Genomic DNA, 10021 nt, shown 5'->3' on the forward strand with positions numbered 1-10021 from the left:
TGGGGTCTGAGTTCAGGACTTCTATAGCTCTTTTTTCGGTGGATTCATTGTCTTCTTTGGCTGACCTGCCTTTACGACCAACTCGTAACCACTCGATGTGGGCTTTACCCGTCGTTTTGCCGCAATTGGCGTCGTTTGTCCACTGTGGTATGGTATCAGAGTTAGCCACGGTCAACTCCATTCGCGCCGTAGTCGACTCTTCTTGTAAAGCGTTCGCCATCTGTGTTTCCAGAAAAGCGTGAGCGTTTCGCCTCAGACGCTGGTTCTGCGTGATTTACTCCTACTGTGCAAGCACCGCGGGCCTGCAGGCGCGAGCCGCTGGTCTCCCGCTCGCGCCACGGTCACAGAATTTTCAGAGTTCGATTATTCGAGTAAAGGTCTACTCACTGCGTCGTGGCTGGCGTCAAACGATGCCTTGCAACTTTAGGAATCCGAGGTTACCAAATTCGCTGAGTGTCCAAGCAATGTTCCACGCAAAATAGCGAAAAATCAGGAGCCCATGTGAGGTACGACTGTGCTCCTCGGCCCACTGGCGGTATTTTCGTCATTTACATAAAGGGAAAGGTACAACGGCCCAGATTTCGATCCCTGAGGAACACCTTGTTCTAAATCAACCATTTTGCACTGAACACCTCTAAGGCGGGCAAACTGCTTCCTTTTCTGTAAATAGTTTCTGCTAAGTTTATTGGTTATCCCAAGAAGCCGATGTAAATTTAATTTAGCCAATAAAACTTTAAAAATGATGAAATCAAAAGCTTCCCTGAACTCTAAATATAATCCCCTGGTAATTGTTTTTCAATAGTTTCAATAATTGTGTTCTTAATGCAGACAACTGCTTGCTCTCTTGATTTCCCTTTTTGGAAACCATACAAACACCCTGTTATGATATTGCGCTTTCCCAGGAACCTCCATCATCTCGCTAAAAATGTATCTTCAAGTTTTTTGGAAATATTAGCAATACGAAAATGGGCCGGTAATCGGAGACATTGTTTTTCTCACCACCTTTATTTATAGGAGTCACACGGGCAAATTTTAGAGCGTCAGGAAATATTACTGTATTTATTGCAAAACTGATTATCTAAGATAGCACTTCAGCGATGATGGAAGAAACATACTTTACTGCTACGTATGTAATATCATATATCCCGGCCGCTACGCCATCCTTAATTTTCCGTGTGCTAGCGAAGACTTGACAAGCATTTGTCGGCTGTAGAAATATTGAGTTTACCACTTTATTCCGAGCACATATATTGTCACGTAGTAGTGACGGTAAAGAAAACAGTCGTAAAAATGTGTATGACAAAACTGGTTGTTTATTGGGCGAACCTGTGCCCACAAAAGCAAGCTATACTCAAAGCACAACGATAGCGGCGAACACAGTCGGCGATCATCGAAAATCTCATCAGCGGCTAAACGCGTCGGCTTTTATACCTGAGTCATCGAAGGTTCTAGATTAATCCCTGGTGCCCGCGTGTCTTCCAGAAAATTCTAGACAATTCCCGTCGGTAATACAATCAGATAACATAAGCGTCGGTGAAAAGAGGCAACGGAAAGAAGCATCGATAACGTTCTAGCATAGAGAAAGAAATTCAACAAGAGGGGACACTCGGCAAAAACTGGCAACAGGAAACACGTCACCATACGTCACGCTATACTTTTGACACCGAACGTTAGCTGCCGCGAGCATCGAAAAAAAAAGAAAGTGAACTTAAGTTAACAGGCATTTATTTATTTTTTTAATTCTTTCCCGCGAAAACTAAAACGTTTTGCGTATAAATGAACTTAAGCTTTGCGACTTATTTTCCTTGCCTTACCTAGCCACAGGTCAGTGACGCGCCAGTTACATGCGTCATCCGCCAGACACTCCCCCGAAGCCAGCGAGGATGGCTGCGCGCGCGTTTGAGCGCTCGCGCGCGGCGACCCGTCTGTCTCCTTTTTTTTTTTTTTTTTTTTTTTTTAAGTGTAACCTGGTTTATTGGGCTCTCGGGATATTCTTGCGTTCCTTCTGCACTGGGACAAGACACCACTGCACTATTGGACTACGGCAAGGTGAGAAATCTTGTTTCACAGTCTACGACGCAATTAGGCTTACGGCACGGGACCGACACTTAAGACGCAGTTAGCGAAAAACAGCTCGGCCATCCTGGCGCAGTTAATTTGAGTTAATGAATCGTGCTGAGACATGTTTCCGACGCATCCTATGGGACTATTGTAACTTATTTCGGTTTTTGAGCCACACTGGCCGCACAGGGCGCCGTGTCGCAGTTAGCGAGAACTCAGCCGTGGTGTGTAGTCTAGTTCATCTTGCTAGGAGATGTTTGTGCCGCTTTTTCTGACGCCAGGCATTACTGAAAAGTAATTTCGTTACTTTCTGGGGTACTTTTGAGGCACGCTGGCCGCACAGCGCGCTGTGACGCAGTTAGCGATAAGCAGCTCGGCCGAGTTTGGCGTGTAATGAATCTTAGAGGGACAAGTCCGTGACGTTTTTTGTGGCTCCGCAACAACATATACCTTCTTTCGGTACTCACGCCTGTTGAAAACGCTATGGCCGATTGCCATGAGTGATAACACGGGGTGTTCTGCTGGCGCCGGCAGAACGCGCGAACGACGAACATATCAGAAACTTGTAATTCGAAAATTACGTCTTCTAAAGGACTGAAAAAAGGCATTGCACCCACGCATTTGTCTTGAGAGCCTGTTGCGTCCGTCTCTATGTATGTAGCGTACCGTCGCGTCGCCCGAGGCCAAGTTTTGGAAACGCGAAGTCGCTTGTGTAATTGTGCTGCCAAAGTGCAGGAAATAATTCCCAAAAATGGGGGAACGCTTGGAAATCAGATGTTTTCATATATGTTTGGGATGAGTCGGGTATTTTCTACGCCATGTATGTAAAAGCGAATTGCTTTTTGTAAGGCCGCCCATTCACCGCTTTCGCACGTTTCGCCTCTACACGCAGTATTCCTATGTCTAAATACCAAAATGACTCATGCTTGTAACATGCTGTTACTTGTTTGCAAATGTAACATGCTTGTAATTTACTTTATTTTTCAGCTGGTGCCGTCCGGTGGAGCTTCATACAGGAACTACTGCCTTATCTGCTGGTGTCACAACGTTGGATGAACGCACAAAAAGCGCGGAACGAGCTTTTATATAGAGCAAAATAAATATTTCCTCATTGAACAAAAGGTCTTGCGTCTACTTTGTGAAATTGCACGTGGCACAGATTCGATGGGACTTTACGAGATCGTTCGCAATCATTTTTACTAAATAATAAACCGATTCTGCACGAAGAGCAAAAAAAAAAAAAAAAAAAGGAAAAAGGGGGGGGGGGGGCGCTGCCGGCGTGCTAGCTTGCGTTCAAAATACGCGCGCCCAAAACCGAAACCGGAAGTGATGTAAGTGATCGACACCGACCGCTTGGCACGCTGCAGTCAATTCGGCCGCTGGGCCCTATGGGAGTGTCCCCTCTTGTTGAATTCCTTTCTCTATGGTTCTAGCAACCTCCGACACAGGCGCGTCCTGCGCCGAGCGATAACGTTTAACATTTGTAAGCCGGTGGAAAGCGGCCACCGGTGAAAGATAAACATGTATACGTGTCAATATAATAACTATTAATTTAGGGTTACGTTGTTTTGGGATACTTCTTCATTTTTAAAATAGTCATTCATAGCATCTGCGAGTTCGCTGCCTCGAAATACACTACCTTCAAGACACATCTCAGTTGGCAGGCACCTAACATTTTTTCTGTTCATTATGATGTTTACTCGATCGCACCATTTACGTTGATCGTACTAAATATTCTGAAATAAACGCTCATAGTAAGATTCCTTGGCGGTTCTTATTGCAGAGTTTTGTTGGTTTCTAGATACCTTAAATTTCGCGAGAAGACGTGCACGCGCGAAGTCGTGATACACAGCATTTTAACGCGACAGCGTTAAGGGCTCCGTGTCGCAGAAAATCCGGCGTCGGCGTCGATTTCGGCGTCCGTGGTGGACATAATCATCCCCAACCACCTCGACCCCCGACCGCGCAGGCGTTCGGTTTGGCACACGGTGTTAGTGAAGAAGAAAATCATCCCAAACCACCCCGACCGCGCAGGCTCTCCGCGTGGCGCAAGGTGTAAGCAGGGCCCTTCAATACTTTCTTCTGGTCATGAAACTCCCGCCGAGGTTTCATATAGGGACAAAAGCTGCCACCAGAGGCGCCGCCGTGAGTAGAAGGGCACCGATCTGCGGCGCTTGGAATCCAAGGGCAGTCGCACGTTCGCGTGGATGTTTGCCAAGAAAAACACCTCGCCCACATTTTTATTTCACTGTGTCCGCTAACTGAACATAACAGTTCTTACTATTGACCAAATAAGATTGCATGCGAGTTGTTCATTACTTCAAGTCATTGTTAGCAATGGTTCACTTAAGGCTGCCCACAATTTCGCTTGTGCTCGTACCTATACCTACGTTTCTTGATTTCTGTGAAGGTGATTAAAATCATGCTTAAATTATACAGTGCGCCATGACTAATCCTAGCTGACCCACAGATTGACGTTGCTTGCGCAAGAAGTTATGGTGCGCGCTACTGCGCGATGGCGGTCCGCAGTGCTTATTCTCCTGTTAATTGCCTGTTTATTCTGGGGCATCGCGAAGCTGCCAATGGGAATTTCGCGCGCAGAACAGGCACGTCTTAATAAAGTCATCTTAGCACTAATCGCAGTAGCAGCTGTGAACTGCGCGTGCTAGATATAGGCAATATGTGTGGTTTCTAAGCGAAAGTTCTTGCATTTACGCATACAAATTGAAACATGATCAGTTGAAACTTGCGCGAGTGTATTTTTTTCATCCATTCAGATTTAAGGTCGCAGTGACCCTCACAGGGTCCTTCAATACTTTTCTTCTGGTCATGAAACTCCCGCGTAACGCTATGGGAGAGCTTCATATTGCGCCCGCAGTTGCTGCGCCGCGGCGATGGCGTCGCTAGAAGGGCGACTGGGAAGGCGGCCGCTGCCGCCGGAAAGCGCAGTGTCGGCGCGGCGCGCTGTTGTGCGTGGTTGTTTTTTGTTTCGTCTGAACGTGTCTCTCCATGCAAGGACATCGACACTTCGTAATTCACCATATCAGTGATGCCTAACACTTGCTGTGCTCGAGGCTGCCGCTCCGGATGCAAGGGCGTCGACAAAAAAGTCTTCTTATTCTGTTTACCAGCCAACCCGGAACTACGTGACAGGTGGAAGCGAGCAATCCCGCGACAAGACACTGCCGGGTTCTCGTTTGAATCGAAGTACTTTCGCGTATGAGAAAAACACTTTGATGCCGGATACATTATTCGTGCGGACGGTGTGTACAGTGAATGGAAACGTTGCGTCACTGCCACGCGATCGACCCAAACTGGTGGAAGACGCCATTCCGAGGACTTTCCAATGCGTGCCTTTGTACTTGTCTAAGCCCAAAGAACGTTCGCGCGTGCCGACACGGCGCCCATCTGCAAAAAGGCGGCGAGAGGTATCTTCAAACTGCGCTGCAGCCGAAGTTGCGGCCGTCGCAACTGCAGACGTTACCGATGCAGTCGAAGAAGAAATTCACGGTAAGTCTGGTACACACCTTTGGAGTATGCTACTTGCTAACTACTCAGGCAAACTGGCATCACTCTCATTACGAAATTCGTTCTTGGTCACTTTTTGCAGATGAAGTACGAAGTGTGAATTGCCTTAGCGGTGCTGATGCAGAGTGCCTAACAGAGCAGGCCGTATGCTTTGCTTCAGAGTTTCAAAGGGTGAAGGCCCAACTTCGCAGTGTGAAGCAACAACTTCATTGGTGTCAGCGGAAGCTTGCAAAAGCGGAGGCGCAGGCAAATAAAAAACGTGGCACGCAGGAAACCATTCAGAAGCTATCGGGCCGCGAGCTCATTATAGATCAGTGCATCATGAAAGCAAACATGAAGTCCACGAATTCAGTGCGGTAAGCCCTCATTCCTGATGTTTTTATATATATATAAACCGCGACACTGTCTGTGTTTTAGAGGTTTACTTGAAGCGCGGCACTTGCAATGAACGTGCTTAGTTTTTGTTTAGTGATGAAAACGAAAAAAGTGATAGCGCTGACTAAAATCAACATGGGCCACGCCTACTCCTAAAAATGCAAGATGTCTTTCATCGTAAAGAACCTACAGCTAACCAGGTAAACTTTTTGATAACACACGCCAAAACAACTTGCAGACTAGCTGTGCACTGATAGAATATGTGATAATTGACTAGCTATTTGATGCCAGTGGCATATACGTCTCGTTTTATATGCAGTGAAGATCTACAGTGCTTTCTGGTGTTTCAAATTTCTCACTCATGGCATTCACTGAGTGATAGAACAAGATATTTGTGTTTCAGATTGATATCCTGACAGTTCTTTTGGACGATATACTATTGGATCCGGCTGAGGGCATGCAAAATGTCAATTGTCCGGAGTCAACGAAGGACTGCATTTTGGACTACGTTGGTGGCTAGATTGCAAGAAAGTTTGCTAAAATAAGCTGCAAGGACTGCCTCCTAACACTGAGGAGCACCTCTCTAGAGCCAAGTGCACTTGCCGAAACAAAGACTAGGGGATTTTTGCAAGTGCCATCAGACCAGCTGCTTTGCCTTCTGCAAATTGTGGACGAGCACCTAGAAGTGTGCTGCGGTACAATATAACCTGTGCCAATGTCTACATGAACATTGTTGAAGACGTGCTGCTGGACGACCGTACTTCCTCGGCCAGTGTTGGCTGCGCAACACATTTTGTGCGCACTACGGCTGAAGTTGTGCACTTTTTTTTATTAAGTGCCGTTTCCATTTTTTTACACGCGAAAGGAACAGACTATTTCGTGCTGGTGCTCGTTCATTGTGTCCAGCCACAGGAGAGAGGAAAGCAGTGACAAACTATTTTTCCAGGTGATTTGTCTCATTCTCTCGATCCACCAACTTTTCTGCTAGTCTATCAAACGCAATCTTAATTGCAACCATGCGTGCACTAGTGCTTTCGGCACTTTTGCATTCTTTACGCTTGCTAGTAATTACTCCCTAATAATCGTATACCGTACCCTCCATTCCGCACTTTTACTAAGTATACACTGTTCTGCAAGGGGTAGCGTGGTTAGCACAAGTCAAAATGTTACCCACAAAACTTGCGCAAACTTTTTTTCTGTTATGCAGTAAAAATAATTTAAAAATTGGCTCTATTTGAATTAAAAAAACTGAGTATAAAGACAAAATAAGAGAAACATGCAAAATATAATATAGTTATTCAGTTTTATCGGTAATATGTAGTCTTGAATGACCTAGTGACGATGGAAGCTCCGAGCTGGTTTCAATCTGCGCTGCTATTTTTATAAAAACACTCGGGTGGTGTTTTCGGGCGACTAAGTGAAACGCCAACCTTGAACCAGGGTCCTTCAATACTTTCTTCTGATCATGGAACTCCCGCCGAGGTTTCATATAGGGACAAAAGCTGCCACCAGAGGCGCCGCCGTGAGTAGAAGGGCACCTGAAAATAAAGGGAAAGCGGAATGCAGCAATAATGGAACACAGGGCACTGTGGGGCCACAATAAGTATGAGGTGGTGCGTGGAATCTGGAAAGGAGTAATGGTGCCAGCGCTAACATTCGCAAATACCATTCTATGCTTAAAATCTGATATCTTGTCGGGTTTCGAAGTTAACCAAAGATCAGTAGGCCGGTTGGCTTTGGGAGCCCACGGTAATACCACAAATGAGGCAGTGCAGGGTGACATGGGTGTGGCCTCTTTTGAAGCCAGAGAAGCACAGAGCAAAATTAGTTTTGAAGAAAGGCTCAGGAACATAGATGAAAATAAATGGGCGGCTAAAGTGCACAAGTATATCTACATGAAAAGCATGGACAGAGAATGGAGGAAGAGGTCAAGGAAGTTGGCAACCAAGTACAGGATAATGGAAGCTATAAATAGACAACCACGATTCATCAGAAAAACAGTGAGAGAAATACAGAACGTGACTTGGATGCACAGAATGGAAACAAAAAGTACAATGGAGATTTACAAGTATGAGAAGAAAGGAATTAGAAGGGAAAATCTGTACTATAACACAAAGGGCAGTGCCTTGCTATTTCAGGCTCGAGCCGGTTGCCTAAGGACCAAAACATACCGGAGCAAATATTCGGAACTAGATGAGGCATGTGTATGCTGCAGTAAAGATCCAGAGACCACTCAGCACATCCTAATGGAATGCGACGGGATCCACCCAGCGAGAACCCTAGGTAACGTGCAACTCCCAGAAGCGCTTGGGTTTAAAGTGGAAGGAAACATCACCAGATCAGCCGTAGAGATAATCAAGACACGATTAGAGTACTGGTGTAAAAAAAAAAGCACGGAAAAGATGGATACGACCTGATCTCTTAAAATCATGGGTAGCGGTACAAGGTAAATTTTTGAATTAGAAAAATATTAATGACAGGTATACAAAAATGCTAGATAAAGAACATTTATAGTATACCTGATTAAATCAAGCAGGCTAGGTGACTATTTGTCGCCGTCACGTTTCAAAGGGGATGCCAATAAATCATCATGATCATCACCGATCTGCCGCGCTTGGAAGGGCAGTCGCACGTTCGCGTGGATGTTTGCCAGGAAAAACACCTCGCCCACATTTTTATTTCACTGTGTCCGCTAACTGAACATAGCAGTTCTTACTATTGACCAAATAAGATTGCATGCGAGTTGTTCATTACTTCAAGTCATTGTTAGCAATGGTTCACTTAAGGCTGCCCACAATTTCGCTTGTGCTCGTACCTGTACCTACGTTTCTTGATTTCTGTGAAGGTGATTAATATCATGCTTAAATTATACAGTGCGCCATGACTAAGCCTAGCTGACCCACAGATTAACGTTGCTTGCGCAAGAAGTTATGGTGCGCCCTACTGCGCGCTGGCGGTCCGCAGTGCTTATTCTCCTGTTAATTGCCTGTTTATTCTGGGGCATCGCGAAGCTGCCAATGGGAATTTCGCGCGCAGAACAGGCACGTCTTAATAAAGTCATCTTGGCACTAATTGCAGCAGCAGCTGTGAACTGCGCATGCTAGATATAGGCAATATGTGTGGTTTCTAAGCCAAAGTTTTTGCCTTTACGCATACAAATTTAAACATGATCAGTTGAAACCTGCGCGAGTGTATTTTTGTTTCATATATTCAGATATAATGTCGCAGTGACCCTCCGTTCAAGATTGGCGTTTCACTTTGTCATCCGAAAACACCACCCGAGTCTTTTTATAAAAATACCAGCGCAGATTGAAACCAGCTGGGAGCTTGCATCGTCATTAGGTCATTCAAGACTACATTTACTGATCGCACTGAATAACTATATTATTTTTCCATGTTTCTCTTATTTTGTCTTTATACTCAGTTTTTTTTAATTCAACTAGAGCAAATTTTTTTGTATTATTTTTTCTGCCTAACAGAAAAAAAGTTTGCGCAGGTTTTGTGGATAGCATTTTGACTTGTGCTAACCACGCTACCCCTTGCAGAACAGTGTCTACTTAGTAAAAGGGCGGAATTGAGGGTACGGTATACGCTTATTAGGGAGTAATTACTAGGAAGCGTCAAGAATGCATAAGTGCCGCAAGCACTAGTGCACGTATGGTTGCAATGAAGATTGCGTTTGATAGACTGGCAGAAAAGTTGGTGGATAGAGGGAATGAGACAAAACACCTGGAAAAATAATTTGTCACTGCTTTCCTATCTCCTGTGGCTGGACAGGATGAACGAGCACCAGCACGAAATAGTCTGTTCCTTTCGCTTGTAAAAAAATGGAAACGGCACTTAATAAAAAAAAGTGCACAACTTCAGCCGTAGGGCGTACAAAATGTGTCGCGCAGGCAACACTGGCCGAGGAAATACGGTCGTCTAGTAGGATGCCTTCAACAATATTCATGTAGACATTGGCACAGGCTATATTGTCCACGCAGCACACTTCTAGGTGCTCGTCCACAATTTGCAGAAGGTAAAGCAGCTGGTCTGATGGCACTTGCAAAAATCC

The 10021-nt window shown here is 45.3% G+C and overlaps 1 long non-coding RNA gene across 1 annotated transcript; it reads left to right on the forward strand.

Annotated features, from left to right (window-relative positions):
• The first annotated feature begins 1583 nt into the window (after nucleotides 1-1583).
• LOC125942490 (uncharacterized) lies at nucleotides 1584-3182 on the forward strand. Its single transcript, XR_007465147.1, has 2 exons — nucleotides 1584-2049; nucleotides 3049-3182. It is a non-coding gene; the product is annotated as an uncharacterized LOC125942490 (long non-coding RNA).
• Nucleotides 3183-10021: the final 6839 nt, after the last annotated feature.

The sequence above is a fragment of the Dermacentor silvarum genome, chromosome 1, assembly GCF_013339745.2.
Source record: "Dermacentor silvarum isolate Dsil-2018 chromosome 1, BIME_Dsil_1.4, whole genome shotgun sequence".
Lineage (NCBI taxonomy): Eukaryota > Metazoa > Arthropoda > Arachnida > Ixodida > Ixodidae > Dermacentor > Dermacentor silvarum.